Source organism: Pseudochaenichthys georgianus, chromosome 9 (genome assembly GCF_902827115.2).
Source record: "Pseudochaenichthys georgianus chromosome 9, fPseGeo1.2, whole genome shotgun sequence".
Classification (NCBI taxonomy): domain Eukaryota; kingdom Metazoa; phylum Chordata; class Actinopteri; order Perciformes; family Channichthyidae; genus Pseudochaenichthys; species Pseudochaenichthys georgianus.
In genome coordinates, this window is record NC_047511.1 from 16,750,845 (window position 1) to 16,763,328 (window position 12,484).

The 12,484-nt window shown below is 43.1% G+C and overlaps 1 long non-coding RNA gene across 1 annotated transcript; it reads right to left on the reverse strand.

Annotated features, from left to right (window-relative positions):
- Nucleotides 1-2,411: 2,411 nt before the first annotated feature.
- On the reverse strand, nucleotides 2,412-11,837 carry LOC139434404 (uncharacterized). Its single transcript, XR_011643752.1, has 3 exons — nucleotides 11,776-11,837; nucleotides 4,009-4,155; nucleotides 2,412-2,488 (listed from the first exon to the last, which is right to left on the reverse strand). It is a non-coding gene; the product is annotated as an uncharacterized lncRNA (long non-coding RNA).
- Nucleotides 11,838-12,484: the final 647 nt, after the last annotated feature.

Sequence of the window (12,484 nt, forward strand, 5' to 3'; positions counted from 1 at the left end):
TGTAGTCGCAAACGATAGCTGAGGATTCTGCCATCCTAAACTCCGAAAAAATATTTGTTTCTCCGAATCGAAGGGGGAAAATACAAAAGCATTGTACACAATTTAAACCAATCAATGTTGTGTAATTAACAAGGATAATCTGGTGTTTTTGAGTTGATGAGTAGTGCAGATATCACTGTAAAATCAATCGACAGTAAGGAGAATACTTACTTCTGGGTGTAAAATCCTCCGTTATCCAATGGGAATGGACGCTCACATTGCCTTTAACTGCCGCGTCACAGCTGCACGCCAAAGGACCCACAGCGGCGTGCGTTGAAGCTTCAACGCTTCTGCCCATTCACTTTACACTTTACCGAACTGCATTGTGGTTTATTGTTGTTATAATAAAAAATATTATTATTACTATTAAACAAAAATAATTTGAAATACAGTCAGTAGCCATCGTCATTCCGATAAGCAGTCTCTGGCCGTTGTAGAAACTTTTTTTTACTCCTCTTGCTGAAAGCCAGGGGCGGAGGTGATATTTTTTAAATGGGGGTGACGAAACTGAGAGAAAATATTTTCACGATATTTACTTACTATTAGTTTTACTATGTGTTTTTTTTATATCCCCCTGGAAATAATTACTGCACATTATTCTTTATTCTTACATAAGTATGTATGCTGCGTGTATTTGTTGTCGTATGTTGTGATATTTTTTGTTTTGATTATCGAATGGGGGGAATGGTTTTCACCATCATTATCAACATTAAAGGGGGATAAATAAAAAATAAAGGGGACATGATCAAATAGGAATATAATTGTCTTTTAAATAACGTTAACTAAAGGGAAAAATCTATTTGACACAGCTGAAGCTCTGGCCTTCCTTAAAAACTAACTAATTTAATAAAAATCACAGTTGTATTACACACAATGCACTGTTTTTTGAGAACAAAAAATTCGTAACAAATGCACTATAATACATTCTGACAAAAAATTAAAATTATTATGAATACAAATAAAATAAAAGAAGCCTCCCGTGAGCTATTACAAGCTATAAAGTAGATTTTAAAAACGTTTTATAGACTAAAAGCTCACTGCGGGACGTTGTAGAAATGCGTGTGTGCACCACGACAAAGGAGCCTCATTCACTTTACATTGGGGTTGTTTCTGTGGTGCAGACACGTAAATGTAGCAGAGTCTGTGACTCCACCACATACTGCGGTGTTAAGGAGTCGTGGTGGACTCACGTATTCTGGTGAGACTAGGTTGACTTAACAGGCCAGGCCATCGGTGTAAGGGAAACTTCTGCAGCAATGGAGAGTCAGGATTCAGAGAGACACGAGGATAGTTGGAGCTTTGATGTTAAACACTGGTAGTTTATTACAAGTATCGGCCGGAGAATTCATATCACAAGTCACAGAGCAGCCAGAGATTCTGACTGCCCTGGTGGGTTGCCATGTCAAATCTGACCAGCCTCTCTCTAGATAGACTTTTTAACTAGTTTACAGAGAGTTAATCCACATATTGGGGGATGGTGCGTAAACATCTAGGAACACTGGAGATATCGCCAACATCTGTAAATACTGAATCACTTGTCTGTGGTGCTTAGAAGCCAGCGTTCTCACAGTCCTAAAACCCTCTGTGACCGATAGGTCAGACCATAATACTGGTAATGTCAACAATAGCTGAGACTTCCCATTCCTTAAGACATATACCAGACTCAGGGGGTTGGTCGTAAACGTCAACACACAGAAAAGGTTAAATATCTTAGGAGTAAGGAATAATTATTCTTTGACAATCAGGAAACCCCCCGGTACTCCCGATGGCCAGTCCGGGACTGGGTACAGGAGGCGTAGAGCGAGGGATCATTGTCCACAAGTTAATTGATCGCAGATGGCGTCGTGGTTGCGGACGAAAAAAAATTCTAAATAATTATTATAAAAAACTAAAACTAAATGGGTCGCGAAATATACTTGGGCGGCCGTTAATATACCTGGGCGGCCCGCCCAAATAAAGTCTGTGTGGGAAACCCTGGTAGGGGTGTAACATTAATCAACTTCAAAGATGGTGTTAGCCTGGATATGTTTGTAATATTGTGACTACGGGAATGCACAGAAGGTCGCTGAATTACCAACCCAATGTGGCGGTGTGGTGCGGCTAGGTGTTAGAAGTCGGTTGCTGACAACGCCATGGGGGAGTTTCGCCCCCAGGAAATTATAATAACTAGGTATAATCAGGTTTGTTTTACACCACGGGCAGAGACAGTTTTAATGGTCAGAATACCATTTTATTTATAACATACAAAATATCTAAAAACACCACACACAATACATTTTACTAAAATACCCAGTTTGGGGGAAAGGACAGGGCTGGGACTTAACACGTCGGCAGTTAACAAAAAGGGGAGTAAGGGGTCCAAACTAAATCACCCATGACACCACTCAAAACGGACACGTGAAGAAAACCACTGCTACCATCAGGGAGTCTGCCCTCAGGCCCACAGCACCTGTCCGGCACAAGATAAAATGTTAGGGTTCTGACAGAAGGTTTGTGACAGAAGGATAAACAAAGGAAAACAACAAAAGTCACCAAATCTGAATGAATGTAAAGAACACAAATGAGTAAAGTAATTAAAGCAAATTAAAGTAAATGTAAAGGACAGCAAGGGATAAACAAATTAAACCATAAGTGTCCTTATAGGCAAGGCAAAGCAAGTTTATTTATATAGCACCTTTCAACACAAGGCAATTCCAAGTGCTTTACAAAAAATGAAAGACATTAAGAAAATGGCATTTAAAATCAGTCATTAAAAAGAAAAGATAATAAACATTAAAAGAAAAAATACATATATAAAAGTTACAGTGCAGTTTAAGATGTGAATAGTTCAATTAAAAGCAGCAGCAAAAATAAAAGTCTTTAGTCTGGATTTAAAAGTAGTCAGAGTTGCAGTGGACCTGCAGGTTTCTGGGAGTTTGTGCCAGATAGTTGGAGCATAATAACTAAACGCTGCTTTTCCATGTTTAGTTCTGACTCTAGGGACAGAAAGCTGACCAGTCCCTGAAGACCTGAGAGATCTGGATGGTTCATAATTTAGCAGTAGGTCAGAAATGTATTGTGGGCCTAAACCATTCAAAGCTTTATAAACCAGCAGCAGTATTTTGAAATATATTCTTTGACACACAGGAAGCCAGTGTAAAGACTTCAGAACAGGAGTGATGTGATCCACTTTCTTAGTGTTAGTGAGGACTCGAGCTGCAGCTTTCTAATAGATTTTTGTGTGAGACCGGCAAAGACACCATTACAGTAGTCCAGTATACTGAAGATAAAAGCATGGACAAGTTTTCCCAAATCCTGCTGTGACATCAGTCATTTAATCCTAGATATATTCTTTAGGTGATTCTTTATCTGTTGTTTTGAACATTGCAGACTGAAGCTCAGCGCTAACATTTATACGTTCTGCCTTTGCTCCAAAAACCATTACCTCAGTTTTATCTTTGTTTAATTAGAGAATGTTCTGACACATCCAGTCATTGATTTGTTCAATGCACTTACTCAGTGTTTGAATTGGAGCATAGTCTCCTGGTGAAATTGTTAAATAAATGTGTGTGTCATCCGCATAGCTATGGTAACTTATTTTGTTGTTTTTCATTATCTTAGCCAGTGGTAGCATGTAGATGTTAAAGAGAAGAGGCCCCAAGATGGAGCCTTGAGGTACCCCACATGTCATATTTGTCAACTCAGATGTGTATTTATCTATATGTCCTTTAAGTAGGATTCAAACCAATTTAGAACTGTTTCCGAAAGTCCCACCCAGTTTTCTAGTCGGTCGAGTAATATGTTGTGGTCAACAGTGTCAAAAGCAGCACTGAGATCTAATAATACTAACAATGAAGTTCTGCCACTGTCTGTGTTTAAGTGGATGTCATTGAAGACCTTTACAAGAGCAGTCTCAGTGCTGTGGTTTGGACGAAAGCCTGACTGGAACACATCGAAACAGTTATGTAAGTGTAACATCAACAACTGCACCTCCTCCACTGCTCCTCTGTCCCAAGGTGTCCCCCAGGGTTCGGTGCTTGGCCCCCTCCTCTTCATCCTCTACATCAGGGGTGTCAAACTCAAGGCCCGGGGGCCAAATCCGGCCCGCGACTTCATTTCATGTGGCCCGCAAGAGCTCTGAAAGAATGTAATATGTTTATTATACGGTTACATGCCGATTTACAGATGCACGGTGTCCATAAACTACATGTCCCACAATGCATCTTAAACATTTTTTAATGTCACTTTTTTTTCAGAATTTGGCTTTTCTTTTAAAATAATTTTGTGACATTCTCACTGAAGAGACTTGCACTTATTTGTGCTAGACTTCTGCTTTCAGACGTAGTTATTTATGAAGTTTTTACCCTATCCGATAATAATCCAATGCAGAGGCAATAAAGTAATTACATTATTTTATATATTAAATATTTATATATGTATGTTTATATAGTCTTAAAGTTACAACCGGCCCTTTGAGTGCAACCATAATGCTGATGTGGCCCGTGGTGAAATTGAGTTTGACACCCCTGCTCTACATGCTCCCCCTTGGCAAAATAATTCGTCGCCACAACCTTCAATTTCACTGCTACTGTTATGATTCTGTTTAGTTGTATTTTTGTTGTGTGCTTTTGTGTGCTATTTCCTGTCTCACCCCTCTCTTCTCTAGAGGCTTCTCAATACTCAAATTTCCCCTCCTCGACTCCTCGACTCCTCGGTCCTCCGGTAGTGACCCGGAAATGAATTTCAGCGCGCCATTTTGAAGGACGTCTCATTTCTCTAAATGCACACCGAGGACCGAGGATCGAGCATCGAGGAGGCTCTCTGGAGGAGCTATAACCGAGGATACACTGATGGTTCCTCCACGGCTCCTCCGCGGATGCATTTCCGGGAACGGTGGAGGCGTGACGCACGGCCGGACTTATCTCAGCCAATGACAGCTCTGCATGCATCCCCTGGATATTATTTGAGAACCTGCTCTCATCGCAACGCGATGTTTACAGTGAGAACAGCTGTGAGGTCCTGCAGAAAGCAGAGCAGTGTGTAAAATATATATCACTCAGTATAACAGGCCTACTCTCTTTATTTGCTTTAGTTTAGTAGATATCTACAAAGAGTCCATATTTTTCTAAAACCATTTAGTGCTTCACATAATAAAATACACAACGGCTGTAGCCTGATTATGCTTTAGCAGCTGTAGGTGTGTGTGGTACAGTATGTAGGTGTGTGTTGTACAGTGTGTAGGTGTGTGTTGTACAGTGTGTAGGTGTGTGTTGTACAGTGTGTAGGTGTGTGTGTTGTACAGTGTGTAGGTGTGTGTTGTACAGTGCGCAGATGCCGCGGACAGACGGGTCTCAGTTGGTTTGATGTCCTTACTTTTAATACTTGCAAATACAACTTTTGGCCCGTAATTTCAATTCCCCATTTCAGCGACCAGAGAGAGAGGGGGGGGGGGGGGGGCGTATATCCAGTCTCTGACTGTGTTACATTATTATGAGAGTGCTCTCATACTTTAAATTGTATATATTTATATAAATATATTTGTGTGTGTGTGTCCGCATCTGTAGCCTGTTATTGTCTCATTATACCGCACTCTCAATGAATTCAAATAAAATATGTGGGGGAACAATGTTCAGCTGATCTAACAGAGATTATAAAATATGACAAAACACTCGACAGCTGATGCAGCTGTTGCCACGTCATAATGAACGGACGTCGCTTTAATATGACCGCTCAGAGGAGAGGAGTTCTCATTTCTTTAAACGTCTGCTGCTTCCCCTCCTCTCTCCTCGGTTCCCCTCCTCGGTCCTCCGCTCGCATCTCCTGTGGGCGGGTCTAAGTGTCGAGGAGGGGAGTCGAGGAGGGGAAATTTGAGTATTGAGAAGCCTCTTGTGTTTTCCTCTGCAGGGCTGGTGTGTGACAGGGAGTTGGCTGGCTCCTCCCAGTAGCAGACGAGGCACACCTGTTTCCACTCACCTCTTCACCTGTAGAGATAAAAGCCCGGTCCTCATGCCACTTCCCTGCCAGATAATTCCTCTGTGTTTCGACCATCCGGTGTGTCTCGCTGCTCTCCTCGTTGTTTGGATTATTGTTTGGATTTTTGCCAGCCAACTTCCTGACTCCACTGCCGTATTTTTTGTTCTCTGCTTGAATAAAGCTTTTTGTTTATCGACCATCTCTCTCCAGTCTTTTGCTTTGGGGTCCAAAATCCTATAGGCCGTAACAGCTACGCCGATGACATCCAACTTTATATCTCAACAAAAACCATCACCCCCACAACACACTCCACTCTCACCAACTGTCTCTCAGAAATAAAAGCATGGATGCAAACAAACTATCTCCAACTGAACAGTGCCAAATCAGACATCATCATCATCGGCCCCCCATCCCGTATCAAAGACATCCAGAATTTCAACTTCACCATTGACAGCCACACTCTATCTCCCCCCCTCACATCCGCAACCTCGGAGTCATCTTTGACAGTCAGCTCAAATTCAACCACCACATAAATCACATCACCAGGACCGCCTTTTTCCACCTCAAAAACATTGCCCGTCTCCGCCCATCACTCTCCTCCTCTGCTGCTTAAACCCTGATTCATGCATTCATCACTTCACGACTCGACTACTGCAATAGCATCCTCTACGGCAGGGGTCACCAACCTTTTTTAGGATGAGGGCTACTTTCAAAAAATAAAACAAGTCGGGGGCTACTTTTACTCCTCTTTTCTTTTCTTTTTTTTGCAGTGTATATATTTAGCACATTTTAACATTATTATATGCTTACCTTTAACCTTTGTGTGCTGTTTGGGTCTTTGGGACCCGTTTTCAGTGTTTACTAAAAGAACATGTATGCAATTTAATTATTTTAACCTGCTTTATTTGGGAGTGGGCCTCACATCCTCTAGGGGGGGCCTCACCTCCTCTAGGGGGGTCCTCACCTCCTCTGGGGGGGTTCGGGGGCATTCAACCCCGGGAAGATTTTTTTTTTAAATGTTGAAGTGAAATGCATCAATCTGGTGCACTTTGAGCACAAAATGAATTTATGGATACAGCTTTCAACACTCAGATGAAAGGGAGCTGTATACTTTTCAATAATCCAAACATTTTTAGAATATCACAACCAATAACAAATCCAGGGTATATGCAGGAATCCTGAAGTCAAATTTAATACCTTTTAAGACCTTTTTTAAGACCCTTCCCATACATTTTAAGACCTCATCGCAACTTCGAGTTCTAACCAGTTACATTGGCGACACACTTTACCTCACATTTACTATATTGATTGTAAGATAGCACAACTAAACAGAGTGCAGACAGACTACTGAAGCCTCCTCTCCACATGAACTTCAACCTCTCTGTGGGTTTGGGTTAGGGTTAAGGCAGTATGCTGCTTTGTTGCTTCTGTGCTCTTTCATTAAAGTAAAACTCCTCAGAAACCATTAGAAACCAGTATTTGACCAATAAACAAAATAATTGACAAAACTATGAAATATATTAAACTTTGGTGAGCTTCAGCGGGGTAATGCCATATAGGAGCTCCCTCACAAATACCCAGGGGTTCAATTGGGCTGGGGCTGTCCGGGGCTAAGCCCGGCACATAGGACGATGCTCTGACGTCATCCCCCTCACACATTTGTCATATGTTTACAAAAAACGATATATATGTTAAGACTTTTCTCGTTCTTAATATAGACTATATTTAGGGTCGATATGTGTTGACCTTACTTTAAAATATCAGATCTCTGTGACCGGATATAGTTTGGCTTAGACCCCGGCCCCACGAGGACGCATACAGTAAAACACATACGCAAATGCAAAAAAGTCTTCCGTTCAAGCGCATTCGATTCATTAACGTGTCCGTTCACACTAGACCGCTGGAAATGCTGGAAACGCTGTAGTACATATGCCAGGCCTGTAAGTGGCGCTGCTGCCGCCACAAAATACACCAAAAGCAGCGAAGAAGACCCCGGAGCATGGTTGCCCTTCTGTTTATTCTCCGCGGTGGACGGCGTGTTCTCCTGCTGTATATCTCTCAGGTAGTCCACCAGCAGATAAACCCCCCCCCCCCCCCCCCCCCCCCACAGAGCGGAGCAAGGCAACGAAATTTCAAATAAGAAGCAGCAATTTATGGCACGCAATGCATGGGGCCACCTTGAGGGGGTTTCCCGACATGTTGTTTCAGTAAATTAAAGGGTGTTTCATGTTGTCATTGCTGTGGACCTTCTTAATACCTTGGAAAATGCCGTTTAATACTTTTTAATACTTTTTAATAGCCTTAATTTTCGCTAAATTGATTTATCAACTTTTAATACTTTTTAAGACCCCGCGGATACCCTGAAATCATTTAAACTTGTTTATTCATATCTTGTGTTACCTAGTTAGCGTTCTTTCTTTTTATTTATGCATATTTTTACTAATCACTCCCCTTTTAAACTGTTTTTTGTACTGTCCTAGTGTACACATTGGAATTATCTCTCTCTCTCTCTCTCTGAGTGCTCCTCCGTGGCGATGACGGCATGCGTTAAAAAAAAATAATAAACATATTTGTAAAGTGGGGGGACAAAAACGGGATTTCGAAAAGTGCTGGGGACATGTCCCCAGTGGAGTTTACGCCGTGTCTGTGCGTCAAGTGGAATAAATATATATGCAAGTTACAACACACAGAGTAAAACTCTGGCCCTCATGTGTTGTATCTGGCATGATAGGCTGTTCAATGGGGCTGATGTGTAGATTCTGCCAGAAGGAAAATCAGCGGGGAGGTGCCACATTGCTTTTCTTCCCGACTGCAACGCTGGTCCCGGAAATCAAGCAAGAACGTGATTGGTCGATATTCATAGTGGGGGTGGGGGGAGGAGGGGTGTTAGATATATATAGAGTTATAGTAAGTTATAGTAAGTAGAGTTCGCTATGATTTAGGTTTCGTTTATGCATGGGGTAGATTCTTTTAATTACATTTCCTTTTTTTTGGTGTGTATTTTATACATTTTGGATTTTCTTTGCGAGCTATTTTTAGAACGTGCCCGGCGGGCGCCTCACGTTGCCCCTGCGGGCGACTGAGTGCCCGCGGGCACCGTGTTGGCTACCCCTGCTCTACGGCATACCATCCAACCTAATCAATAAACTCCAACATATCCAGAACTCTGCTGCCCGCCTCCTCACCCACACCCGCTCCTGAGACCACATCACTCCCGTCCTCCAGAACCTCCACTGGCTCCCCGTCCGTCAAAGAATCAACTTCAAAGTCCTCCTCATTACTCACAAAGCCCTCAACAATCAGACCCCCCCCTACCTCACAGACCTGCTGCACCACCACGCCCCTTCCCGCTGCCTCCGCTCATCAGAAGCCAACCTCCTATCCATCCCCACCCGCCCCAATCACCAGACCTGGGAGGACAGAGCCTTCTCCGTCGCTGCCCCCTACCTCTGGAACTCACTCCCCCAATCCATCAGAGACTGCACAGACCTCACCACCTTCAAAAAACTCACCTCTTCAATCTGGCTTTTAATGTGTGATTGTTTTTGTATTATTTGACTTTAACTTTAACTATATATTTATTTGTTGTTCCTTCCTTTTCTTTTCCCTTCACTATATCTGTAAAGCGTCTTTGAGCACCTGTAAAAGCGCTAAGAAATTAAATCTATTATTATTATTACTACCCGGTACACAGCCCTCCTGTTCCTTGGAATCCTTGTAGCTACTAACTCGCTTTGAGATCGCATGCCTTTGTCCATTGTTTTGCAACACTGGTAAAGTGGTGTCATTCCTAGTCCATTCACTTCCAGGTTAACTTCCAACCGTTGCATTTTCATTTCCAACACGGCCATCTTCTGCAGAAGTATGTGGAAGTCATCTGTAGAGAACAGAGGCATTTTGCTGCTAACTAGCTTAAGCTAAATAGCATGCAGTACCAGGCTTTAGCTGTTGCTAGGCCACGCTACTGTAAGACTGAGGTCGTCGTAAAAATATTGAAATATGGCTGAAACCCTCCGTCTATTTACGAAGAATAACTGTCCCAGTGATAGGTTAATGTCCAGGAGCCACTGCTCGAAGTTTTCAGAAAAGAAAAATAGAAAAACAGCATAAAAAAGTAAGCAGAGGCAAGAACAAGCAGAAAAGCGTCTGCACTGTAAGAAGGCTGCAGCTTACTCTTAGATTATAGTCGGATTTGGGCAATTACCTGACACCAAGAACGGCTCCAGCAACAGGCCAGAGCGAGCCGTCTGGGCCTGCCCGCAGTGACGAGCCACAGCGATGAGCCAAGCTCACAGAGAGTCCAAACTCACAGAGAGCCAAAACAGCAGGACGGGACGGTTTAACTTATAGTATGGAGGGCTCATACCAAGGGCCGCCTTAATACACGGGCTGACCTGGGTTGAATCCCAGGGGCCTACGGAGATCGGGGGCCTATCATGAGCCAATAAAAAATTATTTCGGGTGTTTTATTTTTATTTTAAATAAACAAAGTCTTGGCTTTCAGAATATGACACTTTTATTTAATTTATTTCCAAAATCACACGATGAATACATTTTTGAAGCTTGTAAAGGGAAGAAGACAGCTCTCACTCACCACTCTGCTGTTCCACAGCGCCGCTTCCCCTCCCTCCGGCTGAAATTATGAATGTAAGGCGTATAGTAATCATAGATAACACGGCAGGGTCCGTTACAGTTTGTTTTCTTCTGATTTCAAATAAACAAAGTATTAGAATATTAAACTTGTTTCGGCAAATTCAGATGATAAATACAGCTTTGAAGCTTGTAACGGCATAATTACAAGCGGAGAACGGAGTAACTTGACGTCACAGCAGGCATAACAACAGCCGGTGTTTCTCGTGAGTGTTTTCCCCGGGAAACAAACACAATACACACAAACGCAAAAAGACACAAACACACACACGTATACACACATTCGTGAGCGAAAATATCTTCCCTCCATACTATTTTGATAATTTGCTCCGCTAATCAATCAGATCGATGGATTCCAGAGATTTTTCTCAAAAATGATGACTCGGTAAAAGTCAGTGGGCACAGCCAATCAGAATGAGAATATGTTTCACATGTGACTTATTCAAATTGCGAGTGATTGAGTGACAGATGAAGGTTGTTTAGGAGAAATGTCGGAGAAGAAAAAGTTTGAGAGTGGCGCTCGGAAAAGGAAATTATTGAGGGAAAAGGAGTTTCGAGACAAGCAGCTATTACAAAAAATGCCGAAGCTTACAGGTTATTTTAAACCTGTAGGCCAGGATGAGGAGGAAGGACAGATGAGTTCTGCCGGCCGCGGGGCCTCGGAGCCAAGTAGGCCGCCTGGTTCTGATACCGATGGAGTAGCGGAAGAGGAAAAACAGACAGGAGGGACATTATCTGTTGGAGGAGATGGAGAGGACGGCGAGGACTTGCTACGTGGAGGGGAGCCAACGGCAACCGGACAAATAAATGAGGGAGGCCCGATACGTCACTCATCTGGAGGCGCTTAGAGCAGAGTGGAGAAGTGCGATCACAGAGCCTGCCGAGGCTATAAATGACTTTGATTTGTTGTTTAAATAGGGGGCCTACAAAACCTATCAGCCCCAGGGCCTGATGGCAGGTTAAGGCGGGCTTGCTCATACGTACCACCTTGTGCAGCCAGGCGCAGCCACAGAGCCGACAAGGGAGGGAATGAGACCCGCAAATCCCACTGAACAAATCCCGCTGTGACATAAATCATCAATAAGGTAGGGGAACTACGCAGCAGATTGAAAGAGAGCAGACAACGGCACTCACCAACAGTTTGAAACGCTGTGATCACGGAGCCTCTGGCGGAGCAAATGCCTCCTTTAATGCCCTGGACGTTAGCTGCACTAAGACGAGAAAGTGTCAGCAGTGTGTAGTTTGTGACCATGAATGAATGACAGACTGCACAGTGCTTTATATTACCTGTCCGGTAGAGAGTAGGACATGAACGCTGCCACGCCAAACAATTTGCGTCACCACGCCAGGCTGCAGCCACCACAGGAGAAGCGGAAATGGGAGGGACCCAGTTTGGCACCTCAGTTTAGATAGCCGGTGCGCTGGCACGGTGCCAAGCAGCAGCACAGAGGGAGAAGACCTCCGGTCACATCAGCATGAACATGTACAGCATGTGAAGCCACAATCTTTTTAAACTGTACGTTCTCAGTTGGTTCTTAAAAGCCCTTGAACTACTTCTTGGTATCCACTGTCACACTTTTTTGCAGGGAGATTGTGTGTTTTTTGGGAAACTGGCCATGTGTGTATTTTCCGACAAATGTGCTGTCAGTACAACAGGGTATTTTTCTGATTATTAGGGTTTTAGAAGTATGGGCTATTGAAACAATGTGGACCGGGGGCAATTTAATTTCATTATATGTTAATGACACTGCAGTGCAGGAAACAAATGCAATTGTTGTCCCCCATCTAAATCAACAAATTAATGTTGGATTTACCCCTAATGCTTGAGTACTTTTTCACTTAA